This window comes from Tamandua tetradactyla, chromosome 12 (assembly GCF_023851605.1).
Source record: "Tamandua tetradactyla isolate mTamTet1 chromosome 12, mTamTet1.pri, whole genome shotgun sequence".
Lineage (NCBI taxonomy): Eukaryota > Metazoa > Chordata > Mammalia > Pilosa > Myrmecophagidae > Tamandua > Tamandua tetradactyla.
The window spans coordinates 97,985,131-97,999,648 of record NC_135338.1 but is presented as its reverse complement, the minus strand read 5'-3'; the positions used below and the strand labels follow the sequence as shown (position 1 = coordinate 97,999,648).

General features: G+C 40.8%; 1 pseudogene; it reads right to left on the bottom strand.

Moving 5' to 3' along the window:
• Positions 1-349: 349 nt before the first annotated feature.
• On the bottom strand, positions 350-8,316 carry LOC143651475 (large ribosomal subunit protein eL22-like; annotated as a pseudogene).
• Positions 8,317-14,518: the final 6,202 nt, after the last annotated feature.

Below are 14,518 nucleotides of genomic sequence, written 5' to 3'. Positions count from 1 at the left end.
GGCAGCTACAGGGGGCCCTCCCCACATGACCCTTGCAGGCACCGCTGCAGGTGGCAGCTGAGCCGCAGCCCTCCGGGAGTGTGCGGTCCAGGGGTTGTCGGACAAATGCCCCGCAGCACTGAGAAGGGCTGGACGCCGAGAAGGGGGCTCTGGCTGCCTGGCGGCCACAAATGACTGCAAAGGGACAGTATCTCCCTCGGTCACTGGTGCCCCGGGGCCACAGCTGGGGCCTCCCGCCTGTACAGCCTGGCTGCGTACGCATCACTGCCCATGTCCAGCCACTGCTTCCTGTTCTTCTGGCTGTTGATTTTTTTGTTCTGTTTTTGGTTCCCAAGTTTTATTCAAGGATTTATATAAAGTATTCCAGGAAAAGCGAGTTCCAATCCTCGTCTTCCTCCTCCTCTTCATCCCGGTGCATCTGGAAATGGCGTAATTCATAGCTTTCCTTGCTGTTAGCAACCATGCACAACCAATCACGTTCTTCTTCAAACATTTTTTGGTGAGATATTTTAATACCTTTTGGAAAAAGGCACCTCTGAAGTTACAGTAATCTTGCTCTTGCTCCGTTAAATGGTTACAACCCCTCCACTGAGATTACCAGCTTTTCCATTAACTTGATTCTTTTTAAAATTTATTTATTTATTATTTTAAAAAATTAACAAATGAACAAAAACATTAACATATGATCATTCCATTCTACATATATAATCAGTAATTCACAATATCATCACATAGTTGCATATTCATCATTTCTTAGAACATTTGCATCAATTCAGAAAAAGAAATAAAAAGACAACAGAAAAAGAAATAAAAACAGAAAAAAAAGATTATACATACCATACCCCTTACCCCTCGCTTTCATTTATCACTAGCATTTCAAACTAAATTTATTTTAACATTTGTTCCCCCTATTATTTATTTTTATTCCATATGTTCTACTCGTCTGTTGACAAGGTAGATAAAAGGAGCATCAGACACAAGGTTTTCACATTCACAGAGTCTCATTGTGAAAGCTATATCATTATACAATCATCTTCAAGAAACATGGCTACTGGAACACAGCTCTACATTCTCAGGCAGTTCCCTCCAGCCTCTCCATTACATCTGGGATAGCAAGGTGACATCTACTTAACGCCTAAGAATAACCTCCAGGATAACCTCTCAACTGTGTTTGGAATCTCTCAGCCATTGACACTTTATTTTGTCTCGTTTCACTCTTCCCCCTTTTGGTCGAGAACGTTTTCTCAATCCCTTGATGCTGAGTCCCAGCTCATTCTAGGATTTCTGTCCCTCGTTGCCAGGAAGGCACACACCCCTGGGAGTCATGTTTCACGTAGACAGGGGGGAGGGTGGTGAGTTTGCTTGTTGTGTTGGCTGGAGAGAGAGGCCACATCTGAGCAATAAAAGAGGTTCTCTTGGGGGTAACTCTTAGGCCTAATTTTTAAGTAGACTTGACCTATCCTTTGTGGGGTTAAGTTTCATATGAACAAACCCCAAGACTGGGGGCTCAGCCTATAGCTTTGGTTGTCCACACTGCTTGTGAGAAAAACTTTGATTCTCTTTTGAAGAAACTGTTCAAAATTGGCAGCATCCATGATCCCATCTTCCACAGGGTGGGTGCAGTCAAGGGTGAACTTCAGAACCGGCTTCTTTTCTTTGCCCCCCTTCACTACAAGCTTTTTCTTATTTCCACTTTAAAGTTTTGCTTAGTCTAAATATACCTTTTCAAGACCACACCTTCCCTTCATTTCACCTTAAACTTTTGTCCTGGTTGTTAAGTTTTAATGCCTCGGCTTCTTCTTTTCGGTTATTTTAGTGCAGCTTAGCATCCTGATTTGTGTTGGTGTCTTTTATTTTTCCTTTTTAAATTCGATACTTCCAAATTTCCTGGCTTTCTTTCAGATCTTCTTTTTAATCCTCTTCTTTTATTGTCATATTTCCATTCAGTTTTAAAAATTATATTTTTTGACTGGAAAAGCTTAACACATTTTTTTCATAATGCATTTTTATTACTAAATATTAGGACAATATAGAGAAGGGTATAAAGAAGGGGGTTAAAATAGCCACTTAAGCAACTTCCAGGTCAGGATGGCGGCTTAACAACGTGCGCATTTTAGTTCGTCCTCCAGAACAACTGTTAAATAACCAGAAACAGTACAGAACAGCTCCTGGAGCCACGTCAGTGACCAGACACACAGCATACCCTAGTCTGGACCAGCTGGACCGGCTGCGAGCACCCCCCAAAACCGTGAGTTCCCAAAGCTGTGGCGGCCAGCGCCCCTCCCCCACAGGCCGCTTCCCAGAGGGGAAAGGAAAGGACTTTACCAGCAGCAGGGACTGGGCACAATCAAACGCCAATTGCGGAACTAATTAACAAATTCTGACTACTAAAAATAGGTCCCCAGCTTAGGTGAACCTGATCAAAGCGGAGGTTGCTCATTTTTGCCCTGGCGCCAAGGGGACAGGACTGACAGTAAAAAGGGGGATAAAAGAAGGAAACAGAGGTTTTTGTGGCTGTGTATCTACAAAGGCTTGACTGCCTCTGGATACAGCAGCAGGACTTTTCAGGCTGCAACTGCCCCAGGCATAGGGAGAAGTGAGCTCTTCTGGGGGCTTCTCTGGAGCCTGTGCCTTCCCCAGGGGAGGGGTGAAGCCCCAGTCAGGTGGAATCCCTCCATCAAGGAATTCAGACACCAGGGCTTGGTAATTTGAAGCCATTAAAACTAGCCTACAACCTCTTCTCCATCTCCACCACACCCCAGCAGGGAGAGTCCACCAAAGTTAAAGGTACCGCATCATCTTATGCTGGTGGGACCTGCAGTCAGACAAGTTCCACATACTGGGCAGGATAAGAAAAACAGAGTCCAGAGACTTCACAGGAAAGTCTTTCAACCTGCTGGGTCTCACCCTCAGGGAAAACCGATGCAGGTGACTCTTTCCACCTGATAGGAGGCCAGTTTGGTCTGGGAAAATCTGGCTGGGGTCTATAATATCTAAGTAGATCCTCCTAAGTGTGTGTGGGGGAAAGGCACCACACAAGCAGGGCAAGAAACAAGAAAACAAGAACTGAAAAATTCTCCTCTGTTAAACAAAACTTAAGCTAAAGGTCCAAATAAAGCTGAACGGAATGTCAAAGAACAGATAGACAACAAATTCATCCAGCAAGAAAACCCTAGATAAAAGAAGTGAAAGCAATCTCCAGAATAAACTAATTAAGGTAATTAAATGCCTAGAGGCCAGCAAAAAATAACAAATCACACTAGGAAAATTGAAGATATGGCCCAGTCAAAGGAACAAACCAACAATTCAAATGACAGACATGAGCTGAAACAATTAATTCAGAATATACAAACAGACATGGAAAACCTCACCAAAAACGAAATCAATGAATTGAGGGAGGATATAAAGAAGGCAAGGAAAGAACAAAAAGAAGAAACTGAAAGTCTGAAAAAACAAATCACAGAACTTATGGGAATGAAAGACACAGTAGAAGAGATGAAAAAAACAATGGAAACCTACAATGGTAGATTTCGAGAGACAGAACATAGGATTTCTGAACTGGAGGACGGAACATCTGAAATCCGTCAAGAAACAGAAACTATAGGAAAAAAAAAGGAAAAATATGAGCAGGGACTCAGGGAATTGAAAGACAATATGAAGCGCATGAATATATGTGTTGTGGGTGTCCCAGAAGGAGAAGAGAAGGGAAAAGGAGGAGAAAAACTAATGGAGGAAATTATCACTGAAAATTTCTCAACTCTTATGAAAGACTTAAAATTACAGATCCAAGAAGTGCAGCGTACCCCAAAGACAATAGATCCAAATAGACCAAGATATTTAATAATCAGAATGTCAGAGGTCAAAGAGAAAGAGAGGATCTTGAAAGCAGCAAGAGAAAAGCAATCCATCACATACAAGGGAAGCCCAATAAAACTATGCGCAGATCTCTCAGCAGAAACCATGGAGGCGAGAAGACAGTGGGATAATATATTTAAATTACTAAAAGAGAAAAACTGCCAACCAAGAATTCTATATCCAGCAAAATTGTCCTTCAAAAATGAGGGAGAAATTAAAACATTTTCAGACAAAAAAAATCACAGAGAATTTGTGACCAAGAGACCAGCTCTGCAAGAAATACTAAAGGGAACACTAGAGACAGATGCGAAGACAGAAGAGAGAGGTGTGGAGAAGAGTATAGAAAGGAAGACTATGAGTAAAGGTAAAAAGAAGGAAAATTAGATATGACATATAAAATCCAGAAGGCAAACTAGTAGAAGAAAGTACTACCCATGCAGTAATAATACTGAATGTTAATGGATTAAACTCTCCAATCAAAACACATAGTCTGGGATAATGGATTAAAAAACGGGACCCATCCATACGCTGTCTCTACTCAAAGGACACGAGGCCAAGGACACAAATGGACATTTACACACCAATGTTTATAGCAGCATTATTAATAATTACCAAGAGATGGAAGCAGCCAAAATGTCCACCAACAGACAGTTGGCTAAACAAACTGTGACATTTACATAAGATGGAATATTATGCAGCTGTAAAACAGAATAAAGTTATGAAATATGTAACAACATGAATGGACCTTAAGGACATTATGCTGGGTGTGATTAGCCAGAAACAAAAGGATAAATACTGTATGGTCTCACTGATATGAACTGACATTAGTGAATAAACTTGGAATATTTCCTTGGTAACAGAGACCATCAGGAAATAGAAATAGGGTAAGATATTGGGTAATCGGAGCTGGAGGGATACAGATTGTGCAACAGGACTGAATATAAAAACTCAGAAATGGACAGCACAATATTACCTAACTGTAATACAATTATGTTAAAACACTGAATGAAGCTGCATATGAGAATGATAGAGGGAGAAGGGCTGGGGCATAAATGAAATCAGAAAGAAAGCTAGATGATAAAGATTGAGATGGTGTAATCTAGAAATGCCTAGAGTGTATAATGATAGTGACTAAATGTACAAATTAAAAAAATGTTTTTGCATGAGGAAGAACAAAGGAATGTCATTACTGCAGTGTGCTGAAAATAGATGGTACTTAATATTTTAAAACTTCAACTAATGTGTGAGACTAAAGCAAAAAATGTTTATTTGGTACAAATCTATACTTTGACTAGTGCATCTCCTAACATAACTTATGTAGATAATTGACTGAACACCTTAAGTACATGGAACTTTGTATAGGACATGAGATTTTGTTGGTTTGTCCAGGTGATACCCTGATGAATCCCAGAGTGATTTGATCAGTGAGTGGAAAAGTATTTGCAAAGTCCCCTTCGGGGAATGGTGAGAAAGGGGGAAAACTCAACTTCCCCAAGTTGAATTCTTGATATTCTCACAAGCAGTGTGGACAACCAAAGCTATAGGCTGAGCCTCCAGTCTTGGGGTTTGTTTATATGAAACTTAACCCCACAGGGGATAGGTCAAGTCTACTTAAAATTAGGCCTAAGAGTCACCCCCAAGAGAACCTCTTTTGTTGCTCAGATGTGGCCTCTCTCTCCAGCCAACACAACAAGCAGACTCACCACCCTCCCCTGTCTACGTGGGACATGACTCCCAGGGGTGTGGACCTTCCTGGCAGCATGGGACAGAAATCCCAGAATGAGCTGAGATTCAGCTCAAGGGATTTAGAAAAACTCTAGAATAGACTGAGACCCAGCATCGGGAGATTGAGAAAACTTCTCGACCAAGGAGGGGAAGATAAAATGAGACAAGTGTCAATGGCTGAGAGATTCCAAACGGAGTCAAGAGGTTATCCTGGAGGTTATTCTTATGCATTAAGTAGATATCACCTTGTTATCCAAGATGTAATGGAGAGGCTGGAGGGAACTGCCTGAAAATGTGGAGCTGTGTTCCAGTAGCCATGTTTCTTGATGATGATTGTATAATGATATAGCTTTCACAGTATGACTGTGTGATTACGAAAACCTTGTGTCTGATACTCCTTTTATCTACCTTGTCAACAGATGAGAGGAACATATGAAATAAAAATGAACAATAGGGGGAGCAAATGTTGAAATAGATTCAGTTTGAAATTCTAGTGATCGATGAAAGGGATCAGTAAGGGGTATCGCCTGTAAGATTTTTTTTTCTGTTTGTTATATTTTTCTGTTGTATTTTTATCTCTTTTCCTGAATTGATGCTGATGTTCTGGGAAATGATCATGGTGATGAATATGCAACTATGTGATGATATTGTGAATTGCTGAGTGTATGTGTTGGGAATGTTTGTGTTTCTTGTAATTTTTTTTAATTAATAAAAAAATAAATAAAATAAAATAAACTATGGTAAAAAAAATAGCCACTTAAATGATGCTCTAGGCACAACCACTATTGATCTTTAATTCAGTTTTCTTCAACTGCTTTTTCATTCATAACCACTTATACATGTGTTGTACATATTTTCTTATGATTTGATGTTTGTTGAAAAAAATGTTTATTTTTCTAAGTTGCAAAAGCAACAAAAGCTTGCTATGAAAACATCAGGTAATACTGACAGGACTACAGAAAAGAGTGGAAATATGGCCTCTCCCCAGCTCCCATATTCCTGTCTCTGGAAAAATCTCACCCCACCCCTTTGAGTTTAGAATATATCCTAGACTATAAAAATGCATTTCTAGGGGGTGTGGCGAGGGTGGTTCAGCGGTAGAATTCTCGCCTGCCATGCAGGAGACCCAGGCTCAGTTCCCACCCCATGCACTTCCCAAACAAACAAACAAAAACAAACAAACAAACAAAAATCAACAAATGGTGATGCAATACGTGATACTCATGTGGAAAAGGAATGAAATGTGATCCCCGCCATGCAGCATACAATTTTTTAAAATGCATTTCCATATATATTTTAAATAATCGTCCTAGACACACGGTTCCATACCTTGTCATCTCTGGAAGCCAGCCCTGGATAGCAGAGTTTTGAGGGGACCACAGCTGGGATGGGGCTGAGGCCTGAGCCGGGGAAACCCAAAAGGCCACCCTTGCCAACTGGCCAAAAGTTTCCCAAAGAAGCTCACGGACACGGGTCAGCAGCCCAATGAGGGCCAGAGCCCCAGTTCACTGTGGGACAGCAGATGCCCGGGTTTGAGGATCAGTACAGACGAGTGCTCTGAGGCGTCCATGCGGTGCCCTTCACTGTGGTCAGTGCCCAGGACGTGGGTCTTGGCCGCCACTGCTGGACCATGAGGCCCGGGTGTTAGGAGGTAGCTTCTCTGTCTTCCTGTCCCCCTCAGGAGAGGGGCTGGGAGAGCAGCTGTCTGGTGGAGCTCTGTCTGTGCAGAGGTTTTCTGTGTCCCCTGGATCCACTGTAGTGGATGGCAACCGCTGTCACTTAGGTAGTTGTGGCGCCAGGCATGTCTCTCAGTGTATTGCTGCTATACTAACTCGTGATGGCCTGGGAAGGCAGACACGATTGTAACAGCGTTTTAATAGTGTTTTATAGGTGTCAAAGCTGAGGCACAGAGCAATTAAATAACGTGTCCGAGGTCACAGGTCATACAGCTATAGCAAATGTAGAATTTGGACTTGAATACAGTCTGTCTAGTCTGAAAAATAAAACCTGTGTTTTTCATTACTGTGCCTGTTTTGGTTTGCTAAATGTTGCTGGAATGCAATATACTAGAAATGGAATGGCTTTTAAAAAGAGAATTTATTAAGTTATAAGTTTACAGTTCTAAGGCCATAAAAATGTCCAAACTAAGGCATCCAGAGAAAGATAACTTGACTCAAAGATGGCCGACATCTGTCCCATGGGAAGGCATGTGGCTGGCATCTGTTGGTCCTTTGGCTTCTGGTTTAAACAGCTTCCAGCTTCTGATACCAGTGGTTTCCTCTCTAAGTGTCTGTGGCCCTTCACTTAGCTCAGCATCTCATGGGAAGGCACATGGTGACGTCTGCTGGACTCTGCATCTCCAAACCTTGGTGTCTGCTCTATCGGCACTCCAAGCATCTCCAAATGTCTGCGAATCTGTCATCTCTGAGCTTTCTCTTCTTTTAAAGGACTCAATAAACTAATCAAGACCCACCTTGAATGGGCGGAGTCACATCCCCATCTAATCAAAAGGTCATACCCACAATTGGGGTGTCACATCTCTGTGGAAACAATCCAAAAAAAGATTCTACTTTACCATATTGAATCGGGATTAAAAAACAAACATGGCTGCCCTCACAAGATGGGATCAGGAAAAAGGACCTGGTTTTTCTGCGGTATATAACAGCTTCAAACCAGCACAATGCCCTAGCTAGCTTGCAATGGCATTTGGCTACCCATGTCATCCAGATTGGACATCTGGACGCATGAGACAACTTCTTCCTACAGCGTGATGTCATGTTGCTGCATTATCCACAGGCGTCCCCTCTGCAGTCAGACTGAACCACGCAGGCAGGCATGGTCACTTGTCATCTGCATCAGGAGGCCAAGATGGTTCAGACTCCAGGCCCGGCCACGTCTGCCACAGCCTCCCTCAGGCCTCTGGATGGAAGCTGGATAGTGCTCAGAGCTTGGCTGAGTCTTGGAGCCCGGCCAGCCCCATGGTATGGGAACTTAAAGATGAGAAGATCCCAGCAAGAGGATACAAGGTAAGGCATGGCCAGGCCTGCCCCTCAGTCCACCAGCAGTGCCAGGCCTGCCCCATCATCCACCACCAGTGCCAGGCCTGTGCGGTCACCCACCAGCAGTGCCAGGCCTGCCCCATGGCCCACCACAGTGCCAGCTCCTCGGTCCATCAGCAGCCTGGGCGTCTTCGAGAACAGCGGGGTGCTGGGTGGAGGGGCAATGTAAGGAGAACCCAGCACGGGCCATGCCCCTTTAGCACCCCGACTCCACCCCCTCCTTAACAGGATCCCTTCAAAGCTTAGCCACGTCCCCCTGTCCAGGCGTGGGGTAAGGGAGGCGCTGAGGGGTAGACAAAAGATGGAAGTGCAGTCACAGCAAGCACATTCTTTTAAACCAGTGCAGGGCACTCAAGCAGAAGCATTCATCTATTCATGAACCACCAGGCTGTCTCCTTTATTTTTTCACTTTAAGCAAAGCTGCAGCGAGTGAATTCCACAACCCTCTACAGAGCTCTCCATTCTCCCCGGTTCTTCTTTCCTGTCCTCCAGTGATCTCTTCAGTTGTTGTCGTATAGGCATTCCACATTTTTTTGTTAAATTTATTCTTAGGTATTTTATAGCAGTTATTATTGTGAAATACATAGTTTTTTTTTTTTTAAAAAATAGAGTATAGTTTTATATTTTTCTGCTGTCAAACCTGTCAACCTTTTCCTTTGTTCTTTCCAATTCCGTTACTATGCTTAGAAAGGACTTCCCCACTCCAAGACTATGGAATTATGTGCTTATATTTTCTTCTCAAGTTTTTATGATTTTACTTAGTATGGCTAAAAGGCTTTTTGGTTGCTTTAAATGATGTGGCTGTTACTGAGTATATGGTATGAGGCAGAGCTCAACTTTACCTTCCAGGCTGGTAGCCAGTTGAACCAATGAAGAATCCAGTTGGATTCTCCATCTTTTCCCACTGATTTGAAAGTCCACCTTCATCACACACCAAATTCTTACGTCTGTTGCATCTCTTTCTCAGTTTTCTGTTCTGTTCTATTGATCTGTTGGTTTATTCCTGGGCCAGCAATACAAAATGACTTTATTCCTTATTAGAAAAGCAATAAAGGCTTATTACAGAAAGAGTAGAAAATACACAGGCACAAACAAACAGAAACATTTGTGTCTCATCCAGGGATAACTACCGATTTTACCTTGCGGTATTTCACTCCAGATCACTTAATTTATGTGAATGTGTATAAGCATGTATATAAAGTAAAATTAAGAACATGCCATATAAATCATTTTGTAACCCTTTTTCATTTCATGATATATAGCATGCATGCAGAAAATTACACAAAACAGACATGTTTAGCTCGATGATTTAACGCAAGGTGAGTCCCATGTAACATTACTTATGGTGAGAAATACAACGCCATCAGCACCTGGGAAATCTGTCTCACATCCCACATCCTCTCCCAATCATTACTGGCTCCCCCACAAAAGTACCCACTATCTGAACTTTTATGGCAATCATTTTCTTGCATGCTCATTTTTTGAATTTTGTATAAATGGAATTATACGATCTATTTAATTAATTAATCAACTAATGCATTTCCCTATGTTGCAAGTAGCAGTAGTTCATTCATTTTTATTGCTGTATAGTATTCCATTATAAGACCATATAACGGTTTTTAAATAAATTCTACTTTCAATAGACATGTAGGTTGTTTCCAGTTTTGAACCATGATGACTATTGTTGCTATAGTTTTTCCTATTGTCTTTTGGTGTCCATGTGTACACATCTCTGTTGTCCGTGTATAGCTGGATCACAGGGTGTGCAGATGTCCAGCTTTTATAGATACCCCCAAGAGCTTTCCAAAGTGACTGAGCTCTCCTGCCAGCTGTGTGTGAATTCTAGTTGCTCAACGACCCTGTGAACTTGGTATGATCTGTTAGTTTTCATTTTAGCCATTCTGATAGGTATGTAGTGGCATCTCATTGTGGTTTGAATACACTTTTTTTTTCTTTTTTTTTTATTAATTAAAGAAAAAAAAAGAAATTACCCCAACATTTAGAAATCATTCCATTCTACTTATGCAATCAGCGTTGAATACACTTTTCATCATGATCTCTGACATTGGGCACTTCTCATATGTTTGTTGACCATTTGGATATTCTCTTTTGTGACATATCTGTTCAAGTCTTCTGTTCTCTTTTCTGTTGGATGGTTTTTATTTTCTAATTGACTAATTTCCTGGAAATGAGTGCTATCTCAATTATAGGTATCACAAATAACTTCTCCCCTCTGTGGTTTGCTTTCAACTCTTTTCCCAACCCTATTGAGATGTAACTTGCATACTCGACAATTCAACCAGTTTAAGGGCACAATTTGATGGCTTTAGTATATTCAGAGGGTTATACAACTGTTACTGGGGTCGATTTCAGAACATTTTTATCACCCCAAAAAGAAAATTCTGCTCATCAACAGAGACCCCCTCAATCTGCCCATTATCCCCAGCTCCTGAAAACTACTAATCTCCTTTCTCTCTATATAGATTTGCCTATCCTAGACATTGCATATAAATGGTGTCATACAATATATGTTCTTTTTGACTGGCTTCTTTCACTTAGCATCATGTTTTCAAGGTTCATCCTGGTATAGCATATGTCAATACTTCATTCCTCTTTATGACCGAATACTATCCCACTGTACAAATATACCATAGTTTAATTATCCATTCATCAGTTGATGGACATTTCAGTTTCCACTTTTTGGCTATTACAAACAATGCTGCTATGAACATTTGCGCTCACGTGTTTGCATGGGTATATATTTTAATGGCCCTCAGTTAAATGGCTAGGAGTGGAATTGCTGGGTCACAGGATAACTCCATGGTTAACTTTCTGAGGAACTGCCAAAATGTTTTCCGAAACAGCTGCATCATTTTACATTCCCACCAGAAACAGTGAGGGTTTCATTGTTCTTCCTGTGGCCTCACCAGCGCTTTTTATCATCAGTCTCTCTTTCTCACAGCTGTCATAGTGAGCATGAAGTGGTACCTCAGTTTCCCTAATGCTCAATGCTGCTGTGCACCTTTGCATGTCTTATGGGCCATCTGTACATCTTTTTAGAGAAATGTCTGTGCAGATCCTTTGCCCATTTAAAAATTATGTTACTTTTCTTTTTATTATTAAGTTACAATAGTTCTTTATATATTCTAGATACAAATCCCTTATCCAGGTATATGATTTATAAACTTTTCTTTATAACAAAGAGTTAACTATTTGTTAACTCTTTTTTCTTTTTATTTATTATTAAAAAATTAACAACAAACAAAACCATTAACATATCATTCCATTCTACATATATAATCAGTAATTCTTAATATCATCACATAGTTGCATATTCATCATTTCTTAGAGCATTTGCATTGATTTAGAAAAAGAAATAAAAAGACAACAGAAAAAGAAATAAAACAATAACAGGAAAAAAAGATTATACATACCATACCCCTTACCCCTCACTTTCATTTATCACTAGCATTTCAAACTAAATTTATTTTAACATTTGTTCCCCCTATTATTTATTTTTATTCCATATGTTCTACTCATCTGTTGATATGGTAGATAAAAGAAGCATCAGACACAAGGTTTTCACATTCACAGAGTCTCATTGTGAAAGCTATATCATTGTTCAATCATCATCAAGAAACATGGCTACTGGAACACAGCTTTACATTTTCAGGCAGTTCCCTCCAGCCTCTCCACTACATCTTGAACAACAAGGTGATATCTACTTAATGCGTAAGAATAACCTCCAGGATAACCTCTCAACTCTGTTTGGAATCTCTCAGCCATTGACACTTGGTCTCATTTCACTCTTCCCCCTTTTGGTCAAGAAGGTTCTCTCAATCCCTTGATGTTAAGTCTCAGCTCATTTTAGGGTTTTTCTCAATCCCCTGATGCTGAGTCTCAGCTCATTCCAGGATCTCTGTCCCATGTTGCCAGGAAGGTCCACACCCCTGGGAGTCATGTCCCACGCAGAGAGGGGGAGGGTGGTGAGACTGCTCATCATGTTGGCTGGAGAGAGAGGCCACATCTGAGCAACAAAAGAGGCTCTCTTGGGGGTGACTCTTAGGCCTAATTTTAAGTAGACTTGACCTATCCTTTGTGGGGTTAAGTTTCATATGAACAAACCCCAAGACTGGGGGCTCAGCCTATAGCTTTGATTGTCCACACTGCTTGTGAGAATATCAAGAATTCAACTTGGGGAAGTTGAATTTCTCCCCATTCTCACCATTCCCCAAAGGGGGCTTTGCAAATACTTTCCCACTTACTGATCAAATCACTCTGGGATTCATCGGGGCACCACTCTGGACAAACCAACAAAATCTCATGTCCTACCTGAGATTCCAAGTACTTATGGCGTTCAATCAAACTATCTACCTAAGTTATATTAGGAAATGCACTAGTCAAACTATAAATTTTGTAACAAACTTTTTTTGCTTTAGTCTCACACATAAGGTGACATTTTAAAATATTAATTACCATCTATTTTCAGCACCCTGCAATAATGACATTCCTTTGTTCTTCCTCATGCAAAAACATTTTTAAAATTTGTACATTGTACATTTCACTATAATTATACACTCTAGGCATTCCTAGATTATACCATCTCAATCTTTACCATCTATCTTCCTTTCTGATTTCATTTATGTTCCCAGCCCTCCTCCCTCTATCATTCTCACATGAAGCTTCATTCAGTGTTTTAACATAATTGTATTACAGTTAGGTAGTATTGTGCTGTCCATTTCTGAGTTTTTGTATCCAGTCCTGTTGCAGTCTGTATCCCTTCAGCTCCAATTACCCAATATCTTACCCTATTTCTATCTCCTGATGGTCTCTGTTACCAAGGAAATATTCCAAGTTTATTCACTAATGTCAGTTCATATCAGTGAGACCATACAGTATTTGTCCTTTAGTTTTTGGCTAGTCTCACTCAGCATAATGTTCTCAAGGTCCATCTATGTTGTTACATACTTCATAAGTTTATTCTGTCTTAAAGCTGCATAATATTCCATCGTATATATATATACCACAGTTTGTTTAGCCACTCGTCTGTTGATGGACATTTTGGCTGTTTCCATCTCTTTGCAATTGTAAATAATGCTGCTATAAACATTGGTGTGCAACTTTTCATTTTCTTGATGGTGTCATTTGAAGCCCAAATGTTTTTCATGTTGATACTTCTCACTCTCTTAAAGGCATTTTTTTGGTGACCAGCAGTTGTTCATGTTAATGAAGTCCAATTTACTGATATTTTCCTTTATAGTTAGTGCTTTCTGCATCCTGTTTTAGACATCTTTGCTTATCCCTATGTGCTGGTTTGAAAGGATGTATGTCCCCTAGAAAAGCCATGTTTTAATCAAAATCCCATTTCATAAAGGTAGAATAATCCCTATTCAATGCTGCATGTTTGAAACAGCAATCAGATCATCTCCCTAGATGATGTGATTTAGTCAAGAGTGGTTGTTAAGCTGGATTAGATGATGACATGTCTCCACCCATTTGGGTGGGTCTTGAGAAGTTTCTGGAGTCCTATAAAAGAGGAAACATTTTGGAGAATGAAGGAGATTTGGAGAAAGCAGAGAATGCTGCAGCACCACAAAGCAGAGAGTCCACAAGCCAGCAACCTTTGGAGATGAAGAAGGAAAACGCCTCCTGGGGAGCTTCATGAAACTGGAAGCCAGGAGAGAAAGCTAGTAGATGATGCTGTGCTCGCCATGTGCCCTTCCAGATGAGAGAGAAACCCTGTGTTCACCATGTGCCTTCTCACTTGAGAGAGAAACCCTGAACTTCATTGGCCTTCTTGAACCAGGTATCTTTCCCTGGATGGATGCCTTTGATTGGACATTTCCATAGACTTGTTTTAATTGGGACATTTTTTTCAG